General features: G+C 28.8%; 1 pseudogene; it reads right to left on the bottom strand.

The window, feature by feature from the left end:
• Positions 1–3,898: 3,898 nt before the first annotated feature.
• LOC130826191 (uncharacterized) lies at positions 3,899–8,490 on the bottom strand (annotated as a pseudogene).
• Between the last annotated feature and the right edge of the window lie 4,170 nt (positions 8,491–12,660).

Below are 12,660 nucleotides of genomic sequence, written 5' to 3'. Positions count from 1 at the left end.
ATTGTAGAAAAATCATTAAAATTTGGATTATTCTAAGAAATTTTTTCTTATTATTATTATTAGGTTTATTATTAATGGTACCCTTAAGTTTTCGCATTTTATCAATTGTACCCCTAAGTTTTTTCGATTATCAATGGTACCCTCGTGTTATTGAGCGTCTTACAACCGTAACATTTTCTAATTTTTTCCGTCCAAAATCGTATTGTTCACTTTTTTCTTTTTCATTTATTTTTCAATTTAAAACATAAAAAAATAAAAGAAAAAGAAAAAAAAAAGTTAACTGTTTTGGACGAAAAAAATTAGAAAAGGTTATGGGCATGGGTCTAGAACCGACCCGACCATAATTTTAAGGGTCTGGGTCCACCTATTTTTAGACCCTATGGATCCAGGTCGGATTTGGGTTCATGACCTTAGGTTCCGGGTTCGAATCCTGGTCTACACGTTTGAGACCCAAATCCGACCTAGCTCTGATCCATGGACCCAATTACATCTTTTTTCGAATGTCCAAAACTTTATTTGAACTTCCACAACTTCCTAAATCAAAGAATTAATTAATGATTATACTCCCTCCGTTCTCTAATGTTCTTACCATTTGGAATATTCTATCTTAAGGAGAGAGAAATTTGGTTAATGTTTTTGACACATATTTAGAAGATAAAATATATCCATGTGAGATCTCGTTAGATTCGTCTTAATGTATACTTTTTTATTATGTATTTTTTATAATTTTTTATTATATGTATTTAAAGATATTGAGATTTAAAATTTGCTTTGAAAACCGTAAAAAACCGAAGGAATAAATTCCAATCTATCTGCAAAACTTCCACTTATGAATGGGCATAAGTAGTAGAAAAGATAACTATGACGAGTACTTTCTTTAGCCCTTTCAATTTGCACAATTTTTGATTTTTAATTTGTTCTATTTTACACTCTTTTTCTTTTGTGACAATTACAATGATTTTATTTTTCTCTTTTTAATCTCATCTACAAAAATTTAAATTTTTTCCATTTTAACTACTCACTTTTATTATCCATTTATTTTTATCTTATTCACCAACTAAATTTTTCTAGCCATTAAATTTCGTGCATTTTGCAATTTGTGCTATAAGAGGGATAGAGCAAGTACTAATCACCAAAATCTTCCACCGTCCTTTTAATTGGGGACTACAGATCTCCAACCTTTTAATTTGAGTCTTGAAACAGTTCACTACTTCTAACTGCTCACATTAATGGCACACTCTAGAGAGATCATGTAGTGTTGTTGAGTTTATTTATTACAATGAACTCCCCCTTTTCGCAAGTGGTTATTACTATTAATGACCCATCTTCAACAATTATGGCCCGTTTGATTAGTAATATTAAATGATGGTAATGAGAATGATTTATAGTGTAAAAGTTCATTAAAAGTTTCATGTTATTTCCATGATGATGAAACTTTAATCACAAAAAAGTTCTTTTATTTACAAATTTCCATTAAAACCTAATACCACTTCTTCCAATGTTAGTGCATTGGAACGTATTTTATGAAGAAAATGAGATGACTGAAATTGGACAAATATGGCCATCAAGGTAGCCAAGAGATTTTTCAACCAAAAATACATTATTTTTCATTTTCATTACCACCGTCTAATATTACTTACCAAATAGATCGTTAAGGTCTGTTCTAGAACTTGAAGCGACTATATGAAAAACTAACATCCTACGCAATGGAAAATTCTATAGGATTGACTTTAAAACCAATCGCTATAAAATTATGAATAATTAAGAGTCGACCAAACAGCCTTAAATTGAATTGAGATTTTGATTAAAACAAGAAAAACAGATTATTTGCCTTAAAGGACGTACCGTATTTCACCCAATTTTAGTTACATCCACCCTAACCTAAATATCACTTTTAATGATTACGTACAAAGTCGTCTTGAAAAATTTTGGGGCCTTATGTAAAATTTTTATTTTGCGTCTTATATAGAGTAAATATATTTATTTTATTAATAAACTTAACATATTTCTTTTTTTGATTAACCTTTTCATATACGGGAAAAAGAAAGAGTCATATGTTATCGATCACCTCGCACACCTTCAAGAACCCACTGATTGATTAGCAAAGCTTGAACAAGCAACATACAATTAGCGCTTTAAAACTTGCTTTCAGGGTTTAGGTATAAACCTAATTGATTAATTAGCTTTAATTACATGATGATGATGTAACCAATAAATTCTATAAGTGACTTCATATTAATGTAGCAAAGTGGTCCACTTATTCTCATAACTAGAAAATGCATATCAGAACTTTCAGCTAGGTTATTAGGGTCACTAACCAGTAAATGTACCTACATGAATTTATAGCCACTGAAAATTGAATCTTTTCCTTACGTATTGCTTTTTTTACAACATATTTCCATGTTTAACGTGGATCGGAAAAATATTTTCCATATTACTGTTCATGTAGCATTGATGTTTTTTTTTTTATAAAAAAAAAAGCTCTACAAAACTGCCACCTATAATAGTGGTTTGATACAAAACATAAATTGCCACCTAAAATAGAGATTTATAGGAGTTTTATTTTTTTTAAAATAAGATAACCGCCATTTAAAGTGGTGGTTTAGTCTGAGGATAAAATTTTGTGGATTGTGTTTAGCTAAACCAAGGATTCATGCTTATCTTTATATGGTTGTTTTTCAAATTATACTCTTTTATGTGTGGAGTTTTTTTTGTTAGTACTTGATTCCTTGCCACCGTTCCGAGTTTTGACACCATGTTCTTGTTACCACATCATCGTTTCATTACCGCGATCATTACAATATTTTTACACTTTGACTTTGGTAGCAACTATAACAAGGAACCAAGACTGCAAAGCTATCATCAGTTTCATCATCACTCAAGAAATTAGGCCCATGAGGCTCCAACCACCCAATAGACCAATCAGAAGTTCCATGCAAGTGAAGGTACCTTGATTAGGAAGGGTGATGAGAATTCGGTTGCTGTGATTAAATCAGAGCCTCATTATTGCATTAGCGTTGAAGAGGAGGGTAAATTTATTCCATTTAAATGTTGAGGAGAATGAACAAGTATTGAAGGAGATAATTGCAATGAAGTTGATTAAATTAGTTGAATGATTGATCTTGTGAGCAAAGAAGAGATTGGGTGAAAGAAACTTTTGAGGTGGCGGTTTCCATAGCATTATTTTTTTAAAATTCAAACCTCATTAATGTAAAACGCTTTTCCAAATGACGATTTGATTCAATTTTCAAATAAAACTGCTTTGTAAAGTAGCGGTTTACTAAATAAAAAGGAAAAAAGAAAATTAATGTTGTCCTATGTGGACAGTATGTAGGAAAATAATTTCCTGAATAACGTAAAGTTGAAAATATTTATTATAAAAGCTATATTTAAAAAAAAAAGGTTTGTGAAAATTAGTTGAACCTACCAAATCCTAACATGAAATTGATGTGAAATTGTAAACTTTGAACTAACTTATTTTAGTATATGGATGGACCAAAACAACACTTAATAGATAGATGGATAGCTTGTAAGGACCAATATATAGAATAAATAGATTTACTAAAGATATAAAAGATAATCTTGAATAATACTAATATACTCTCTTTGTTTTCATATGTTATTATCAAATAAAATTTATGAATTTTAGTGTTAAATTTTGATTAGGATTTTTCATTGATTTATAAGAAAAAACATATTTATATGGAATCTGAGACATAAAAAACATAGTTCGAACAAAGAATTTTATTTTCATTGAACAAACCAAAAATTACAATGCGAAAAAAAACATAATTGTATATCGTAATAAAAAGCATATAAGCAATTGTTTTTTAGAATTAATATTAAATATTAAATAATCTAAATTACATTTACTTGCTCATAATTAATTTCTACTAATCACTTAAAATTAAATTATATTGCATCAATTACTCTTAATATTGAGTGATTAAGTTAGTTCTGTACAAATTCTTAGAAAAATTAAGAAACTAATAGAGTATAAGATGAGAATTAAAGACAATACAATTAAAAAATTTAAAATTATATTGAGCTAAGTCATCCATTACAATTCAAGTTCTAAATTAGACTAAAACAACGTTATTGTGTGACTTTTTTGAATGTAGTTCGTTTAGTAATTTTGTATTTGAGCATATTCAAGATTTTGTAGAACCAAAATGCACTAACAAGCTGTAATCCCAATGCCATCGCCTGTACCATAATTTTTAGTTGACGTTAGGATTTGTATATATAATTAATGAAAGGTTGACATTAATAATTTAATAATTTTACTTATCCACTGAGCATAATTCTACTTGTAAATTATTTTTTAATGATTTAATATTTACCATTTTGTGAATAATTAAATATTTATCATAATTTGTTGGTATGTAACATATCTTATTATTGCCTATTATGAGAAATATAATATGTTATGGGCAAATATATGACAATAGTTTAATTATTATAAAATAATCTAAATATGAGATCATTCATAGTGAATAGGTAAAAAATTAGATTATTAATGTTAATTTTTTCAAAAATTAAATACATTTTCAGTCTCTTTGAAATTGCAGTATTTAAGGGAGAAGACAAATAATATATGATAATAATAAAAATTCACTACCTTAATTAGGAGTGGATTATTGGCAGGTAGAGTTACATAGCAGAGATAGGGACCGCCAATCATCCTTGCAACCGAGAATGTGGTTGCAAAAAGTATCTGCCACAATAAAAACAAGAAATCAATATTGGTATAAGAGTATATATTTAACATCAATTTAAAAGAATTTTATTGGTTAATAATTAATATTGTCCTAAAGGGATCTTTTTGTTGGGATGAGTTATCCCACATTGATAAATTAAAAATGGTGTGCACGCTTTATAAGTTATTAAAATGGACTAACTCTAGATTAGTGTAATGATCCTATATATAGCAAGAGATGATTGCAAATAATTGGAAATAAAAACCTACAACACAAATAATATGTAAGCTCACAAGAGACCAGCCGCAAAAATTAACAAAGAATTATCTTAGACGAAGTGCCCGTTTAGCACCAATACTGCTCGTTTGGGCACTTCACTTCAGACTGTTATTCCAGCGTTTCAAGGCACTATTCTTGCCCATTGCTACCTTGTTCTAGCATAGTGTCCGACACTACATACATGTCTCAATACCTCGTGCCTCCTCATTGTATACACATGCCCCATGTACCCTTGCACAAGATGCACTCATCATGGTGCATTCAAGTCACCCATTTCAACATAATAAATCTTATACTTAAATTAATAGTAAAAGTATTCATTTTCGTGAAAAATGAAAGGGATTTTGTTTTTGAATGAGTTAATTATAGAATAGATGATTTCTACATTGAAAACATTTTTAGGTGCCTTTTGATAATAAATATGGTTTTAGGTATCTTTTGAACAAATAAAAATATTCTTGATACTTTCTAACAAAAAAATCACTTTTGTTTGGTAGTTTCTAATAAATTTTCCCTTAATTATTTATTTATTTATTTATTTTAATGTTTGGGATACGCTACCGAATTCTTACATATATAGAGGAAAAGGAAAAGTTGTAAGTATCAAAATTCAAATCTTTATCACAAAGGTGAAAATAAATGCTCTCAACCATTAAATAAACTCATAATTCTCTAATTTAGAATGCCATGAAATCTCATCAAAGCATATACTTTTCAAATTTCAAATTCCACGAATAAAGTGAAATATTTTTACTGGTCTAGTTGATTTTCTATAATTAATGATTTTTCTCTTCCAACTTATTATTTTGCGTAGCAAATTCATATAAATAAAATAATACTCCTATATAATATTTATTTTTGGAAAAGGCTAGTTTTCAAAGAAAATAAAAGGACACACAACTCTCATGATACTAATTTTCTTGTACACTCATTGTGTCCCCTTGTGAGAGTATCATAATGTTTGGTGTAAAATTAAATTTGTAGTTTGAAAATAAGACAAAATAATAAATAAATCGTAAAAATGAGTTACTAAGATGTAGAGTGAAAAAATTTTATGAATGCGATTAAACACAGAGAAACCATTATTAAATAAAAGAAAAGAATGTAAATTAATTAGGACATATCAAAATAGAAAGGGAGCTTTCTCATAACGAAAGAGGGAGAACTACATAACAATGCACTTAGGCAATTAACTAGATCTTGGGGTTATTAATAAGTTACAATATTTTCTACAATTATATTTTGCTGTTTAACTAAGACAGTGGAGGAAAAGGAAAATTTTATGAGAAAGCAAGAAAAATTTAAAAATAAGATGAAAAGATAAATTAGCCGTGTGAATGAGAATTAAAACAAGAATATGAGTTACTGTAAAATATACAAAATTCATAAGACATTCTTAAAATAAAAATATAAGAAAATTCATGGGATGGAGCAATAAGTAGTTAAAAATCTTTTTACAACATTGCCTAATAAATTGCTAAATTTACGCATGTTGAGAGGCATTACTCAATTGCTTAAGTTAAGGCATCATAGTAGAATTTTAACATGAAAATTTAAACAACTTTATATAAGGAGATTTTTCCAAACTTATTAACTAATCATCAGCGCATATTGTCTTTAGTTGTGGAATGAACAAATGTTTATATAACCACCGACGATCCAATTAGAGTCCGCGCCTACACATTAGGGTATTGAAATTTCATTGAAAAAAAATAAAGTTTATAGGATTTGAGCCTTAGACCTATTGCATTGAAGCCTTTGTGCACATCTTTCGGGTGTGTTTGGTATGCATTTTTTAGGATTAAGTAAAGGAAACGAATAAGCAAATTCGTTATTTTGCGTTTGTTAAGATAATTAGGTAACCATTTTCGTATTCTTTTGTCAATTGATTCCCCCAATTTGTTTCCCCTCTCAAAGCTCAGGTAACACTTTTTGCAAAAAAAGTGTTTTCATTACATAATTATACCAAATTAACAACAATAACTCTTATTATTTCTCTTACCTCTCTATAAGAATTCTCTTTTCACTTTTTATACCAAACACCGCCTTTTATATTACTTTTTTCTCTTAATTGTGCCCTCAGTGAATATGACTCTAAATCTGCTAATTTATTTAATTATAAACTAAAAATACTAGCAAAAGGTTGAAAAACTCACATCAGCAACCAAATTTAGATCTGTTTCTTTGTATCCAAGTTCTTTGAGAAACTCTCTTAGGTGTAGAAACGGGCTTGATATCTCTGTTATAAACAATGTTGCTACCATCTCTGTTCCACACTGCAATTTTCAAACTAAACCCATCAAATTAAATATTCTATAAAGTATAATATATAATATATCATGATATTTCAACCATTATCTAAAATTTATTTAAGATCCTCCTTCATAGTTGAAAGTTACTTAAAATTAATCATAAAAATTGGGATTATTTTAAGAAGAAGCTTTCTAAATATGAAATATTTCAAGTTAGTCAGAAAAATAGGAATTAATTTATAAAATTAGTGGAAGTTGAAATCATTTTCATAACTAAAATAGTAAAAGTAAAATAGAACCTTTTGATAGGCAAGGCCAGCTCCAATCCCCACAATGCTGACTAAATGATGAATAGTGTTGTCAACACTTGATCTTTTGTCAAAATGAGAGCAAATCATGAGTTTATGGAGGAAAATAGACAATCATGAGTTTATGTTTTTATAGTTAATTTCTTAATATGCTATAAAAAGATTACAGATTTAAATCTTAATAACCCTTTTAAGTTCAAGTGGATTATTTTATATCAGATATGATATGAGGAGGGTATGTGCTGCATTCACGTTTTAATTCAAAGGGCTCTCTTGTGATGGGGCGTGTTAGAATATATAACATATTATGTGGTCTCAACCATCAGCCTAAACTTTTGATTGAATTGGTTTCTTCACAATTAAGTGGCTTCCACTAGGACGAGGTTGGTCGGATGCATGTAACCTTACCTTGTCACCTATAACTTTAACAAAAAAGTCGTTTCCGATTGACCCTTAGTAGCAAATATCATATACAATCTCACGTGAAGAGAAATGTATGATTAAAAAAACTTATGTTTATAAATACCTGTTTGGGGGAGGAATTTGAGTTCAAAGGGCAAACAGGACAATGCCAATCTTGAACAGTAAGACAAGCTAAGGTTACAGCTAAAATGGCATGAATTGTAGAGACAAGCCTATTGCAGAACTCAAAGGAGTTGTTTGGGAGGAGTTTTCTTATGAATAAAAATAGGGTAGTCCATGAAATTATTGCTCCTATTATTATGTTTATTACATAATCTTCCATTTCAAGGAGCATTGTTTAGACTGAAATCAGAATCTTGACTTTTTGTGAAGAAGAAGAGAGAGAATGGACATGAATGAGAGGTTTGGAAGTGAGTGGAGATGTTGTAAGTCACTCAACTTTTATGGCCCAAAACCAATGAGCAACGCCTATCTCTTTCTATACCTTTCCTCTCATCTACATCATTTTTTTTTTGAAAATTTTTGCTATCTAAGTTTATCCGTGGGAAAAAATTTCCTCACTACTCTCTCATAATTTATATTTTATGACACCTTATTTTTTCTCTCAACTCTAAAATATTATTAAGATAAAATACTAATACCACAAAAAAATTAAAAATAAAAAATCAAATTAATAATGTAAACATTAAACCACTTGAATACTAATTTTTTGAAATTAAAGAGAGAAGAGAATTTTTAAAGTGTGTCAAAAAATAGAAAAATGAGTGTCGAGAATTCTTTTTAGGAAAAATTACTTAGAATAATCCAATTTTTTTATGATTTTCCTACAATATTAATGACTTGTTAAAGCAAGTTTTTTTTAAAAAAAAATAAATAAAAATAAAATGTTGAAAAAATATTTAAAAAATGTTGAAAAAAAAATTCTGATTTTTTTAACATTCAAAATTTTTATGCATATTTTTAAACTTTTTATATAATTTTACATTAATTTTCAGTTTACATTTTTGGTAAATTACCAATTATAGCAGGTCATTGGATTATCCAAGTTTATTTTAGGAAAATACCCCTAAAATTGAAATTATTTATGGTTAATCAATAGATGAGATTATTGCAGGAAAATTATGAAAAAGTTAAATTATTCTAAATAATTTTTTTTTTTATGAATCTTGGTGTATTTTATTTTTTCATAAGTCTTTAAAATCTAAAAATTGTGTGACCAAAAATAGGAAAATGGGTGTATTTCTATAAATGGTTGGGCACACTGAGGAAATCCCAAAAATTTCCTCCCATTGAGTTTTTTCTTAAGAAACATTTGAGTATTTTTTTTGTGAGTATTACTAATGAAGTATATTTTTATCCAAAAATATTTCCACTCAGATAAAAAATTCTCACTATTGTGATAGCTCTAAGAGCTAAGAGCTAAGAGGCACCACATCTACATCATAATTTTGATACTTCCTTATACCCTAAGAGATTCTTACCCTTTTATTTTTAGTCTGTTTATTTAACTTTTTTATAATTTTTTTTTATGAAAATATTTCATTATTTTTTACAGATTTTAACTCTTTTTTGATATTATCCAACCCAATTCAAATTAACCTGTCTTTTTTTATATCTTTGTGTAATACTCCCTTCTAAAAATCAAAGAATAAAAATTCAATTTTAATCTTAAAGATATTAATTTTGACCTTAACGGTATCAATTTCAACATAAAGTAAACCTTAAATAGATTAATTTAAACAAAAAAATTTCAATTTCGACATAATAGTGATCAATTTTGACATTAAACTGATTAATTTCTACCTAAATATGGTTCTTTTTTCACAATTTTAGAATTAAGTTAATAAAATAGTATTATTTTATGGATTAATTTCAAACAACAAATGAATGATCAATAACACTATCAATAATAATGTTAAAACAATGCACACTATAAGTACTCTTATCTGATACAACATGATGGTTCTAATGGAACATAAGAGTACTTTTACTTTTTAATCATCAATCAATAATGGTACTACTGCTCTTCCCGCAACATTTTATATTCATAATGGACTTGGAATAAAGTTGTAGGTGTAGTGTTTGCTTACCCTGGATGTGCATGCGGGGGAAGTGTCGATCTTGTGTTATATTTGTCAATTGATTCAATGAATGCTGCGGAAAATATTCAAAGTTCATGGCTGCTTTGTTATAAAAAATTTCAATTTTGATCTAAAAATGATCAATTCAGACCTTAAAGTGATCAATTATGATCAATCACAACTTATAAAAAATATCAATTTTGACCTTAAAGGTATCAATTAAGACCTTAAATAGATCAAGTAATGAGCGCATATTGAGGAAAACTATAATTTGACTAATTGGGATGTCCTTCTCATATTGAGACCGTTTCTCCCAAGGGTGGCTATTGGAGTAATTATCATATTTTTCAGATATGGTTTTGGGTTCGATTCTCACCTAACCCTTCTCTTCCCTTGGTTAATCCAATCTCAGCTCATCTTGTATGAGATCGTCTCACCATGAGACAAGCTCATATTATTAATTTATTTCTCTAATTAATCACTTAAAAATTTTAAGTGATCACTTTAATAAATTAAATGTACATAGATCAACCCAATAAACATAGTTTCACTATAAACTGTCTCAAATTTATAAATCTTTTAATGATACATCTACAATAGAAGGGAAAAAATTAAACTAGAGGTAGGTAAAATACTTATCATAAACATATACAATTGCTTTGCCTCAATTATTTTCCTGCTAATATCACGCATGTGCCTGTCTTTGATTAGGTTGGACTGTTGTTTTCTTGTTGCATTGGTAAGTTATTGGCAGAGATGAATTACACCTAAATAAATGGGTTGGATCTGACATTTATATTGGGTGGGATAACTGAAAATACTAACTTTTTAAAAATAATAATCAATTTATTGTTAAATAATCAAACAATATCTACTTATCTACATCATAATTAACAACAAACAAATACATAGCAGTTGATATTAAATATCAATCTAAACAATGAAATTTAACTACGATAATTATAGATGAAATTTAACTCTTTGACATACCCGTTTCACGTTATTGTTTGATACAATATTCAACAAGGTGATGTTTTGTTTTGAACATTTTTCATATAAAATGATATCTTCCGCGTGACCTGGTATTAATCTTCGTCAACAAATCAAATTTTATGGTCTTTACGCCTAGTACAAGTGTACAACATGCGATATGTGGGCTTGGCCCAAAATGTCCAAACTTATTAATAGAGTGTATCATAAGTAATCTATAGCTTAGACTTGGACCATATATGATGTTCTCATAAAGCATGTTAGCTACCTTGTGTCTAGAGATAAGACTATACAAGGGAAGTTTTCTAGACTAGCTACTAACATGATAAAACTAGGTGAAGGAGTAATATCTGCTAATGATATGGATCGGAGATACATGGGAAGAGATTACTCAAACCTCTAACCTAATTTCTTATTATATATACATGTATGTTCATTAATATTAGTTACGCATTATTATCTTTCCTCAGAACATTAACTTTAAAAAAGTGTTCGAACATCACTAAGCAATCATTAAGCATCTGTTACGTCTCGCGACATTAAATAAATCATAGCATGAATCCTCTAAGCTAAGACTACAGTGCATTTGGAATCATGCTATCTAGGTCATCCAACTAATATAAATACTAACTTGAGCATTAGAAAAGGTTTCAAAAGACACCCTTAAAATCCCCTAACTTGTGTTATTTGTGCGGTAATTATCTCAAGTGACACTCAGTGAAAGTTAAGAATGATCTAAGGATTATGTAAAAAATCTCTCACCAACATTACATCTAATGCTATTTGCATTTGATCCCTATTGATCTTAATTATGTCCATTTTTTAGACATGAATAACCCCATATATATATATGATCAAATAAGAAGAGTACTTATTAATAATGCCATTATCCTCTCCATTTCTTCCCTTATATGCGCCTTATCATCTGCTTTTCTATTCAAACTAAGTATCTTATTTTTCAGCTTCTCTTTCTCTTTATCAAGTTTAATAATATTGTCTTTTTATCATTGGATGCCCTATAGATTAATCCACCTGAAAGTAAATCCTAATCTTTCATCTTAAAAAATAGACAAGCAAAATATTGAGGATCAAGATTAAAGTCAGCATCAATCACAATCATATTCAATTTCATGACCATAATTATACTCCTCCATTGAATAAAGTTTTGACACATCCTCTATATATAAAAGGTTTGGTAAGGCTTAATACTATTCATCAACATTTGATGAACAGCGAAAACACTGTTTATGTGCGCGTCCGTTTTCTCCTTTCTTCCTCTTGTTGCTCTCCTCTAAATTACTTCTTGGTTCATGTAGTCGATCCTAAACTTTTGGATTAAGTATTTGGCATTATCCTTCTTGGTTTCCAGCACTACATTTTGATGCTACATATCACCCTCAAGAGCCAGGAATTTTTGTTCAATTCATGCATCGTAAGTTTATAGTTATCTTCTTCGCAATGTGAAGCTAATCAAGTATTTCCAGTATTGGGATGCTGATTAAGAAATTGAAACTGATTAGTTAATTTTTAAGTTTCTTGCTTATGAGGTTAGTAGGTCACCATTGTCTATTGTTTCTTAAAACTTGAATGAATTTTATGACAGCTCCAAAGGAGTTATTTCCCTCGA

The sequence above is a fragment of the Amaranthus tricolor genome, chromosome 10, assembly GCF_026212465.1.
Source record: "Amaranthus tricolor cultivar Red isolate AtriRed21 chromosome 10, ASM2621246v1, whole genome shotgun sequence".
Lineage (NCBI taxonomy): Eukaryota > Viridiplantae > Streptophyta > Magnoliopsida > Caryophyllales > Amaranthaceae > Amaranthus > Amaranthus tricolor.
The sequence above is the reverse complement of the archived record's forward strand: the minus strand, read 5'-3'. Positions and strand labels throughout refer to the sequence as shown.